The 12,397-nt window shown below is 34.3% G+C and overlaps 1 protein-coding gene across 1 annotated transcript in view; it reads left to right on the forward strand.

Annotated features, from left to right (window-relative positions):
- The window catches only part of LOC115888546 (calmodulin-binding transcription activator 1), a 517,884-nt gene that overhangs the window by 303,210 nt on the left and 202,277 nt on the right, over window positions 1-12,397 (forward strand). The gene's annotated exons all lie outside the window — the stretch shown is intronic.

The following is a 12,397-nucleotide window of genomic DNA, read 5'->3' on the forward strand; positions in this document are numbered from 1 at the left end:
GAAAAAATCCAAGATGGCGGCGGTTTTTTTCAAACTTCCCCCACTGGGACCGAATGGGACTTTTGAGGGGTTAAATAGGAGATCATTATCTACACATTCCCGTTGAGATTGGTTGGTTACTAATTTTTTCCACCTCAACCTCCAGATTGACTGGACTAATATTTTTTGTACCGTTTTTCTCCTGTAAAATTAGGAATAATGGAGTTAGCAGTTTATCACATTTCACCGACGAAATTTTCTTTTAATCAAAATATTTTAGGAAACAGAAATGAATTAATTATAAATATATAAACAGTTATTATTTACATCATCAAAATTCACCTCCTTAACAACACCTAAGGGACATAAAAGATAATTTCTACCGCATTTCTATCGCACAAAAAAATGTTACAACTCGACAACTCGTTGGTTTGTTTTCGTATGAGTTGCATACCTTATAATACAACATAAACATTTGCTATCTATTATGGAATTAATAAAACCGCTTATAAGTGGACCGTCATGTGAATAAGTCACTGGTGTCAAAAATTTCAAACGCGTATATAAATATTCCGCATTGAACGAGGTACTCCTGTGTACCCCGTGCGATTTTCGGCCATCCTTCTATTATTTTAATAACTCATCCTTACATGAACATCTACTTCCTGTATTTAGATTTGCGAAAACACTGGTACAATTAAAACAAACTTCGTTAATTAAGATGGGAATAACTGGCGTAACATCATTTATTTAGAAAACAAGTAATTAATTTAGCCTCTGACCCACATAACCCTCGAACAAAGACACCGAAAGGATAGTAAAGCCCCGCAACTTTTTGGGGGAAACTTGAGAGCCCGAGGGTAGGTCAAGCACCCCCCGATGAAATATATCACGGTAAAAGGGCACAAAGCACGACCAAGAGCCAAATTACTTCGGGTTTGCGGTTTTAAAAATTAGGGATATTTCAGCTAGGGCCGAAGCAAGCGTATGGCTCGTGGATCTGTTAGTTCTTGCTAGGTCAGACCGTTCTTTACCCTTCGCATTTCATTATATCCATTTTTTTCTTTCCCTGAGAACTAAGGGAAAAGCATATCCGACGAGAATCTTTTTGACCTAGTGAAATTAGACAAATCGGTGGAAAAAATTCCCACAGTTTTTAAAATGGTTTTAAACGATTTCGCTAGATTTGGGATGATCTGTGTCAAAACTCTCGATAGATAGACGACGAGCTCGAAGAGGGGGGAGAGGCTAAATGTCACTTTTATTACTTTTTAGTAGAGACGAGCAAAGCTGCGATTCTCCAATCTTGAGACTGCGATTGCGATTTTGATATTTAAACACTGTACTAGACACATACAATAATTGGCTGTGTATGTATCTATAGCTTAATAGTTCGAGTTAATAATAATCAGTTATTTAGTTTTTAAGTATTTTAACATCCTCAATACATTATAAGTATTCAAACTTTATATAGCCTACAAATGCTACAACTTTCCATACCTACTTTTCTACGGCTCTCAACTACTTAATTCTTTATCCAATTCTTAAAAAATCTAAAAGAATTATTTTTTTAGGATGGCCCACCTCTCCAAAAAATCCTATATGGGTATTTCGTCACTGTAAGAAAATCTACAAAATAAAATAGTTATTTTTTGTAAACACTGCTGTGTTAATCCAACGGAAACTACTTGTCAGCAGGTAGGTTTACAGATAAACATATTTGCCTAACGAACAAAAAAATGCTTAACGTTCCGGAAAGTTTGTTTATCTCTTTCCGTCTTGAGAAGCAAAAAAAATACAATTAGTTAATAATAGAAAAAAAACTATTTAAAATATTTAACTGCAACTATTCGAAAAAACTTTAGTTTTTTTAACAAATACGTCTACAAAAACCGAAGCTAAACTTCAAAATTAACAATTACCTACTACCTGATAACAATTACTTAATAAGGTAAAACCAAAAAGCCTCAAACTTTCTGTATGATTTTTTTTTAATAATCAAAAATAAATAAATAAAAGGAAAGAAAATAATAAATGAAACTAAAGTGTTTTAGAATAGTTGCATTTAAATATTTTAAATAGTTTTTAGGGTTCCGTACCCGAAGTCTGTCACAAAGGTCTATCTTATGAACCGTTATAGCTAGACAGTTGAAATTTTCACAGATAATGTATCTATGTTGCCGCTATAAGAACAAATACTAAAAACAGAATTAAATAAATGTTTATAAATAAAAAAGTACTTTCACTAGACATTATCTTTTAAGTAAGAATTTTACATAGAATCTTTCCTCGAATCTTTCTTTTCACCTAGAAGTCCTCGGTGGCCACGTGGTAAGGCAGGTTCGAATCCTAGTCAAGACGAGTTTTTTAATCGTTTTTTTTTTTAATTTTTACATATTTATTTTTACTTTTTACATATTTATTATTGATTAAGACAATTTTTAATAATGTGTTTCTTCATTTTTTTTTAAATTACTTATACGCGCATTCAAAATTTCAGCTAAATCGGAAAAAAAGTTTATAATAATATAGTGTCTAATATTGTATAGATAATGAATGGTACGGAACCCTTCTTGCGCGAGTCCGACTCGCACTTGACCAATTTTTTTCTTTATTCTTTGTATTTTTTTTGCTTCCGACGACGGAAAGAGATAAACTTTTCTACCAGAAAATATGACAACTACAGTCAAATAACCTATAATTAAAACTGAAGAAAATTCTTTACAGAAATGGTTGAATGCATTTTTTTCGACTGCAAAATTAAGTGTGAGAATATGTCTCTCATTAAGATAAGTTGTACGTAACTTTCGATAGCGTAGATTTCTGCCTAAAGGATACTAGTGTAGGTGCCCATTGTTTCGGAGTATTTAGTTTTCGACTTATCCCTTTCCCTGCTTTGGTTTTGGAAGCATCAGTATACCACGTTATGGTATGGTCTTTTACATTCTGAGCGAACGTTTCTCTCTTCCAGTCCTTTTTATTGCCAATACTACAGTGTAGCGTTTCTCAAAGTTGTAAATTCTTGCTATGTCATCCACCGGGAGTTACTAATTATGTAAGAGAGGCTACAACTAAATATATAAGAGAGGCTACACTATACGTAGCTGGCAATGATTGAATGAGCTGGAAATAATGATGATGATGAAGAATATGAATGCACGTTTTATCCCAACTCTACTCTTGGACTCGATTTTTTTGTTGTTGCAATGTCGGTTGTCCGCGATGTTTTTCCCCATTTTCCTTTAAACTTTCCTCCGCTGCCATCGATTTTCTCCGAAAGCGAACGAACATAAAACAACACCGGAAAGTATTTCATCGCGACCACGCCATCCAATCGACTGTTGTTCGCCGGCAAACTTCGCTCGCAAATTGTTTTAATGCGGAAACAAAACAATTTTTATTCCTATAACCTCGATAGTTTTCGATAAATATGTATAGGGCCGGGCCCCGAGCTCACTCTCTGCCTCGTAAGTTAAAAAGTTTCAATTGGATTCGACCCGAACTGGTAACAACTAGTAACATATGGTAACGAGTTACAGCAACCGGATTTATTCATTATTAAAACGGGAAACTTTGTTTTATTAGTTAATTTGGAATTTCGGTTGCCGGTTGTTAGCTTGATCGAATTAAAAAAAATAGAGAACAATCGTTTTTTTAATAATAAAACGATTTTTAAAAAGGAAATTATACAGTGTGGTTCAAATTGTAATCAGGAAACTTTATAATCAGAAAAAGCTTGTATAAGCAATACCAATTAAACTTTTAGTTACGTCATCGAGAGCGCAATTTTTAAAATCATTGTTGCCAACTATAGACATGTTCGGCGCCGGGCTGATTAACTGGAATTTAAATTTTCCGCTGGCGATTTTTGCATCAAAATGCAAAACAAAACAAGGGAAAAACCAGGGATGTCTAATTAAAGGTTGTATCAAACCTAAATCTAAACTATTATGGACTACTCTGGTTTTTCCCTTGTACAGGAAAATAACCGAACTGTAATATCTCTGAAGCTAAGCGGTATTATTGCTTTCTTTGATGGTGCATCGAACAATGCTAACGTTTGCCTATAAAGTTGTGTGTAATTTCTATGAAAATGTGACATATCTTGTTTTTCCCATATATGCTTCAAATAATAACTGTTTATATATTTATAATTAATCCATTTTTGTTTTCTAAAATATTTTGATTAAAAGAAACTATATAAAAGTGGGCAACGCTGTACCGGTCAACCTTAATCACGTGACTAAAATTTTATTTGGTATGATCGGAAGTTTTTTGCATAGGATATTAAGCTATCTCGTACACTTCGTACTTAAAGAGGTTCTAAAAAGAACCATATGTGCGACTACAAGGTCTGCTAGTAAAAAAAATTAAGCTTAAAATATCATAGCACAATTTACTTAAACCCAAAACTCGTAATACAAGCTAAAGTATCAAAACGAATGACAATGTCAGGAAATAAATAAATGAATATGGCAACTTGGCATTTTTTACAGGGTTTTTTCCCGTTTAGCTTCCCGTTTAGCTAGCCATAGGTCTTCGAGGGTACATCTGTGGGGGCACGCAGGACATTGAAGAAGATGTTCCATGTCCTGAAAGGCGCCGCAGTCGCATTTGTCGTCATTTCTGTCCAGCAAACCCCATTTGATCAAATTGGATTTTACTGGGGTCACCCCAGTTCTGATTCGGTTGAGCATTCTCCAGGTTTTCCCGTCGCTAGAAACACCATTTGATGGGTCCTCTCTAAGTGGGTAGTGGGAGGGAGGTTCATCCAGGGGGTGGCTTAGGAAACGGCGTCTGGATTTAAGTCTACCTGTGCCGCACTCTTGGCCAAAAATTGAGTGACGAGCATCAAAGTTTGTTTTAACTTCTCAGTATGTTCATGAGCTTTTCTGCGTAAATCGGGGCTTGTAAAACCTGCGGCCTTGTAAAGGTTTTCTAAGGGGGTGGGTTTCATACAACCTGTCCCTATTCTGCATGTTTCATTCAGATTGATGTTCATCTTTTTTGCATGGACAGATCTACACCACACTGGGCAGGCATATTCTGCAGTTGAAAAACACAGAGCTTGAGCAGAAGTTCTGACCACGATAGGTTTGGCTCCCCATTTACTATTGGTCAGCTTCCTTATAAGGGAATTTCGTGTTTCTACTTTTTTGCGTGTTTTTTCGCAGTGATATTTATAAGTCAATGTTCTGTCCAGCACGACGCCAAGATAGGTAGGCTTATCTGTGTGTTCTAGTAGTGACCCGTCCCATGTAACATTAAGTCTGCGGGTCGCCTGTCGCGAATTAAGGTGGAATGCACTCACTTTAGTTTTGGTGGGGTTGGGTTTTAAAGAATTCTTTTTGTAATAGGTTGACTTTGTTTTTAGGGCGCTTTCTAGTTTCTCCTCGATATCTTCGAACCATTTGCCTTCAACTGTTATTGCTAGGTCATCTGCATATGCAATGGTTCTAGTGTTATCTGGAATAGGTTGGTCATTTGTATATTTGTTGAAAAGAATTGGTGCCAGCACGCTCCCTTGTGCCAACCCATTCTTCTGGTTTCGCCATCGACTCTTTTTGCCCTCGAGCGTCACGAAAAACTGCCTGTTTTGGAGCAAGGATTCGAGTATCTTGACTAGGTGGTAATCTTTCAAGGTCTCATTGGCTTTATGCAGTAATATCTTGTGGTTTACCGTGTCATAGGCGGAACTTAGGTCGACTAGGGCCAGCCCTGTGATGTGTTTATCCTCAAAACCCTCCTCGATATGTTCTGTCAATGCGAGGATTTGACTGGTGCAGCACTTTCCAGGTCTGAATCCTACCTGTTGTGGAATCAGCTTTGAATCGACGGTTTTCTCTATTCTGTCGAGGATTAGTCTTTCGTAGAGCTTAAACAGATGGCAAAGGAGAGATATGGGTCGGTAGCTTTTCGGAGACTCTGGATCTTTTCCGGGTTTAAGGAGAGCTACTACTTTTGACTTCCGCCACAGTTTTGGAATTTGAAAGGTTTTGCGACATACGTTGAAAAGTTGAAGTATCCATTCTTTGGTAACTAAAAGATTAATTGGTATCGCTTATATCCAATCAACATGTTTAATTTTTGTCAATGATGACATCATGAGAACCATCTCTCATGGCAATTCACTCCCGAACTTCTTTTAGTTTCAATACTGTATTATTGTGTAGCACATTCAAAGAAATAGTGCAACTTTCTAATTTTATCATTTATTCCCGTTAAAAAATGGAATAAAAATGTTACGGTTTTTTAAATACCGATTCAGTTTATTTCAAGCATTAACAACTCTATTTTCAAAAAAAATATAAATTTGTTTACTGTTTTGGAATTTTTGTTAATTTAAGTTAATGCCGAATAGAATTTTTGGTATTTTCAATTATTTTTGCTTTTCGATTTCCACCTGGCATAATGCCCAATAAAATAAGAGTAGGATTATACGCATTTTTTCAAAGTATCTAGTCGAATAGACATAATGAGTTTCATTTAGAAATACCTATAATGGAAAAAATATACTTTTAAAATTGATGAACATCAAATACCGTTAACCAAAAAAACAATGAGGTAAAATTTTTAAAAAGGCAAAATTAAACACTAATTCATCACAATACACCAAAACACTTTACTCTTAACACTTTAATCTCTTCGTCCCAAAATAACCGACTAATATACCAAATATTGAAAAAAAAGGGCGTCAAGTTGGCAATGACGATCGATGACATTTTCCACATAATTCTATTATATGGAAATTTCAAGCCATTTTTTCCCGATTGTACGGTATTTTTTACTGGAAATACTGTAGCTAAGACTGAAATATTAAAATACGGATAAATGTTTAACATTAAATTAGCGGACATAATATATTATGTATTGTATTCTTTATTTTATTTGTTAAACAGGGATTTAATGGACAATGGAATTCGAAGTATTTATTATAATAACGGTATATGGTTTGGATTGTTTTTATTCCACAATACGTACTGGTTTTGACATGCCAATATTTATTTTTAAATTTGATGAATGCAAAACATTCAAATTGATAATTGGAAATTACAGTAAATATATTTGAATCATTTATGAATAACGGGTGTTTTTCATAAGTAGCTCAGACCTATAACTTTTGTTTTTTTTTCAGATAAAAAAATAAATTTGGCATGTTAGTATATGACAAATCTAGATTGATTGACGTATTCAATTGTTTTTGGTTACTTCCTGTTTCACCGCAAATGACTACAACTTATCACAGTATTTTTTTACTTAAGTACTTTTTACTTTTTTTAAGTGAATGTCTGTCATGAAGTAATTATGACAGATGATGAATTACATGATTAATTACATATGATATGTCACTCTATTCAGAATTTCCTTTCAAATAAGGTAAAAAAATATCAAAGGTACCATTTAAAAATCAAAAGTTGTAGTAATTTCCGATGAAACAGGAAGTGACCAATTAGTAATAGAATGATAGCGATGGTGAGCCACTATTCAAAAACACCCGGTATATTCCATCTGCTTGGAAGCAGTCTCAAATAATACCCATTCCCAAGATTTCAAAACCTACTTTAATTTCTCATTTTAGGCCCATCAGTATACTGCCTACACTTTCAAAAATATTAGAAAAAGTAGTCCATGAGCAACTTAGTCTGTTTTTAGCGAAAAACAATATACTTCCAAGTACGCAGTCCGGATTTCGCCCTCATCATAGTACTAATACAGCTCTGCTAGATGTCACTGATAATATTTTCCGAGCATATGATAAACATGAAAACACTTGTTTGGTCTTGCTAGATTATAGCAAAGCATTCGACACTATAGACCATACTATTTTATGCAAAAAATTGTCATATTTTGGATTAGATAGTAGCACAGTTAATTTCTTTCAAAGTTATTTAGAGAATAGAGAGCAGAAAGTGAATTTTAGTAATGGTAAATCATCAGATACTGTATCAATTACTAGAGGTGTTCCACAGGGCAGTATTCTGGGACCACTATTATTTACAATTTACACTGCAGACTTTTGTAAATGCCTCGAATATTGTTCCTCCCATCAATACGCCGATGATTTTCAGTTGTATTTTTCTTTTGAGGAGGTTCGATCTAACAGTGCAGTGGCACTAATTAATTCAGATTTGGCGGAGATATACAAAATTTCTAGTGCACACGGTCTAGTTCTTAATGCAAAAAAAACTCAGATGGTACTGCTTGGGAGGAATAGGAAAAATATTATTGATAATACTAATTTTAAGATCAAAATTAATAATGATATTATAAACAGTACTGACTGCTGTCGTAATCTCGGTTTATATTTGGATGTTGGACTTAGATTTGAAACTCATATTTCTAGATTGCTTCAGTCAAGTTATGGTAAACTCAAACAACTGTATTTGCATAAAGACTATTTAAATTCAGATATTAAACTTAAATTGTGTGATGCGTTGATTCTTTCTTGTCAGTCCTATTGTGACACAGTGTATTGGCCAGCTTTGACTTCAAGTCAAAAATTAAGTCTGCAGAAGCTACAAAATTATTGTTTGAAATTCAGCTACGGTATTAGAAAGTACGACCATGTTACACCGCTCTTTGGCATGTCAGGTTGGCTTACTCTGGAGGAACGATATACTGCTCACTTGTCAACTTTGGTATTTAAGATATTGAGTACCGGTCTTCCAACTTATCTTCGACAAAAGCTTGTAAAGGGGTCTGAAGTTCACGGCATGCACACCCGCTATAATAATAAATTAGTAATACCAAAACACTCCACTGCATTATTCCAAAGGTCATTTAGCTACAACGGCGCTAAACTGTTCAATTCGTTACCAGATACTGTAACAAATTCGCCAAATATAATTAGTTTTAAATATAAATTAAAGGAAGTACTATTTAAAAAATAAAATACATTCTTTTTGAGAAATGGGAGAATCTATTTGCATATAGATGGATAAATATTTTGTTTATATCTTTATACATATTTCCTGCGACGGTTAGATGGAGTAGCTATGCTAGATCTCGCCGTCTAAAAATTTATGTAATCATTATTTGTTATTATAACTGACTTAAATAAAGACATTTATTATTATTATTATTATATTATTATTATTATTATATCTACAAAAACATCTGCATACAACGTGTCCAGTGATTTAAAGCAAAAATACACAACTCCCTACATTTTTTTATGTTGTTGTACAGTTGAAAAAGTAAAATAATTATGCTTTTTTATTCTACACTGTTAAAATTCCGTAAATTTTAATTAGGGAGGTTTAAATATCCATTTCGATGCGCAGCCGTATTTTTAAAAGCCGTCACGAAAAAAAACCGTACCCTACCTGCACGCGTCAAACCTACCCCTCGGTCTAATTAATTTAATTAAAAAAGCCGAAATCGACAAGCGGCCCGCGGCACACAGAGGCAACAAAATCTCCCCTCCGACCGTTAGGGCTGGGCGATAATTCGGTAAATATCGATATAAATTTATTTAGAATTGTAGGTTTATTTTTCACTGTAGAATTGTAAAGGGTTTCTAACATATGACCTAAAGGGTTAAATAAAAATAATATATTTTGTCTATTTTTAAGAACATTAGTGACTGTTTTTCTTGAAATTTGGTACTCTTACACACATTTTAATGCCAAAGAGAATGGCGACCGTGGAAAATATTCAACCAAACCGTAACTTTCCATTAGGGTAGAAAGTACTACTTTTTTTGGGCATATATTTGAGTTTACTTCGGAAAGTATTTCCAGAAATATTTTGCGAAATGTTTCACAAAATATTTCGTAAAACAAAAATAATTTTTCGCAAAAAACTCTAATATTTAAATACGAGTTTTATGAAAAACTAATGGTTTCAATATTATTTTAATGCGATCAACATGAACTGTAACCGGGACAGCGTGAAATAGATAACGAAAATTTCTGATTTCTGCCGTATACAGCTCTGCAGTCGAAATTTTTTGAAATCAACTGAAATTTACCAAGCCCATATCATGTTATTAACAATGTCGACTAGCGAATACTTATGTATCGATACTCCGAAAAATCGTGCATCCTTACCATCCGTCCGTTCGGCGTAATAAACTAAACGACACGGTGGGTTTTGTGCATCGCAAAATAAAATAGGTAATCCCGCTTGAGCCGGGCCGTAAAAAGCCCCATCAAACAGAGAGAGGCAAAAAGCAAAAGGCGGGCCGGCATTCGTCAGGGGGTTAATGCCGATTGCCCCCGGCCTCATGGCCGGTGTGGTCGTTTTCATGCACATTGCCAATATAAAACGAATGGAATATCTTACTACTTATTGTCGTTTCGATGATGGCTTATCTACAATATAATACAGTGTAGGTTTATGAACCATTGGGTGGTAGAAGGAAACAAGAGCTGTATTTGTATTTCGGACGAGATTTTACGTAAGAATCAGCAGGGATCAGTGCCAGGGATCGAGACATTTTTTTTGCTTTTTTTGCAACTTCTTACTTCTTACTATTAACTAATTAACAACTATTAAATTGAAGGATTTAAAGGATATATATTTTTTATGAATGCTTTTTATAAACTACTAGCATGTACCCGCGACTTCGTTCGCGTCGAATTAATCATTTATAATGGTGGTATGATAAAGCAAAGCAAGAATTTCCATTAACATACAAACTGGAGCAGAATCGTGGTTAATCAATTGCCCAACTTTTTGGAACACCCTGTATGATTTTTTAAAAATTTCAAAATATGTAAAAAACAAAATAAATTATACGTGTCCAAGCGTTTTCCCGAAAGACTAACCGTTTTTTAAATAACAAATATTGTAATATTTGAGGGGCGTTTTCACCCTCTTGGAATTTGAGATTCGAGAAACCCTTCCTTATCGAACCTCTACACTCCACAGTCAATCCGTTTGCCAAAATCAGCATTAAACGTCAAGCAGCTTAAGCAGAATCGTGATTACTCAATGGTCATATTTTATGAAACACCCTGTATAAATTTTTAAAAATCTTAAAATATGTAAAACAACCAAATAAAATATACGTGTTAAGAATTTTTCCGAAAAACTCACCGGATTTTAAATAAAAAATATTCTAATATTTGAGGGGTGGTTTCACCCCCTTAGAATTCGAGTTTCGAAAAATACCTTCTTATCGAACCTCTACACCCTAAGGTCAATCCGTTTTCCCAAAAATTAGCTTTTTACGTCAAGCGCTTTAAGCAGCATCGTGATTAATCAATGACCAGATTTTTTGAAACACTGTATACATTTTTAAAAAGTCTTAAAATATGTAAAAAACAAAATAAAATATACGTGTTCAAGCGTTTTTTCGGAAACTTGATCGTTTTTTAAATAAAAAATATGGTAATACTTGAGAGGTGGTTTCACCCTCTTGGAACTGGGATTTCGAAAAATCCCTTCTTATCGAACCACTACACCCTAGAATCAACCTGTATGCCATAATTGAGCTTCTTACTTTGAGTGGTTTGAGCAGGATCGTGATTAATCAGTGAGTCACTTAAGAATTTTATATATTAGTATAGATTATTTGAGGGGCGTTTTCACCCTCTTGGAATTTGAGATTCGAGAAACCCCTCCTTATCGAACCTCTACACCACATAGTCAATCCGTTTGCCAAAAATCAGCTTTAAACGTCAAGCAGTTTGAGCAGAATCGTGATTACTCAATGGCCATATTTTATGAAACACCCTGTATAAATTTTTAAAAAATCTTAAAATATGTAAAAGAACAAAATAAAATATACGTGTTTAAGAGTTTTTCCGAAAAACTCACCGGTTTTTAAATAAAAAATATTCTAATATTTAAGGGGTTGTTTCACCCCCTTAGAATTCGAGTTTCGAAAAATCCCTTCTTATCGAACCTCTACACCCTAAAGTCAATCCGTTTTCCAAAAATCAGCTTTTTATGTCAAGCGCTTTAAGCAGGATCGTGATTAATCAATGATCAGATTTTTCGAAACACCCTGTATACATTTTTAAAAAATCTTAAAATATGTAAAAAAAGAAAATAAAATATACGTGTTTAAGCGTTTTTTCGGAAACTTGATCGTTTTTTAAATAAAAAATATGGTAATACTTGAGGGGTGGTTTCAACCCCTTGGAACTGGGATTTCGAAAAATCCCTTCTTATCGAACCACTACACCCTAGAATCAACCTATATGCCAAAATTGAGCTTCTTACGTTGAGTGGTTTGAACAGGATCGTGATTAATCAGTGAGTCACTTAAGAATTTTATATATTAGTATAGATTATTTGAGGGGCGTTTTCACCCTCTTGGAATTTGAGATTCGAGAAACCCCTCCTTATCGAACCTCTACACCCCACAGTCAATCCGTTTGCCAAAAATCAGCTTTAAACGTTAAGCAGTTTAAGCAGAATCGTGATTACTCAATGGCCATATTTTATGAAACACCCTGTATAAATT

This window comes from Sitophilus oryzae, unplaced genomic scaffold, assembly GCF_002938485.1.
Source record: "Sitophilus oryzae breed Bouriz unplaced genomic scaffold, Soryzae_2.0 scaffold_801_pilon_pilon, whole genome shotgun sequence".
Taxonomy (NCBI): Eukaryota; Metazoa; Arthropoda; class Insecta; order Coleoptera; family Curculionidae; genus Sitophilus; species Sitophilus oryzae.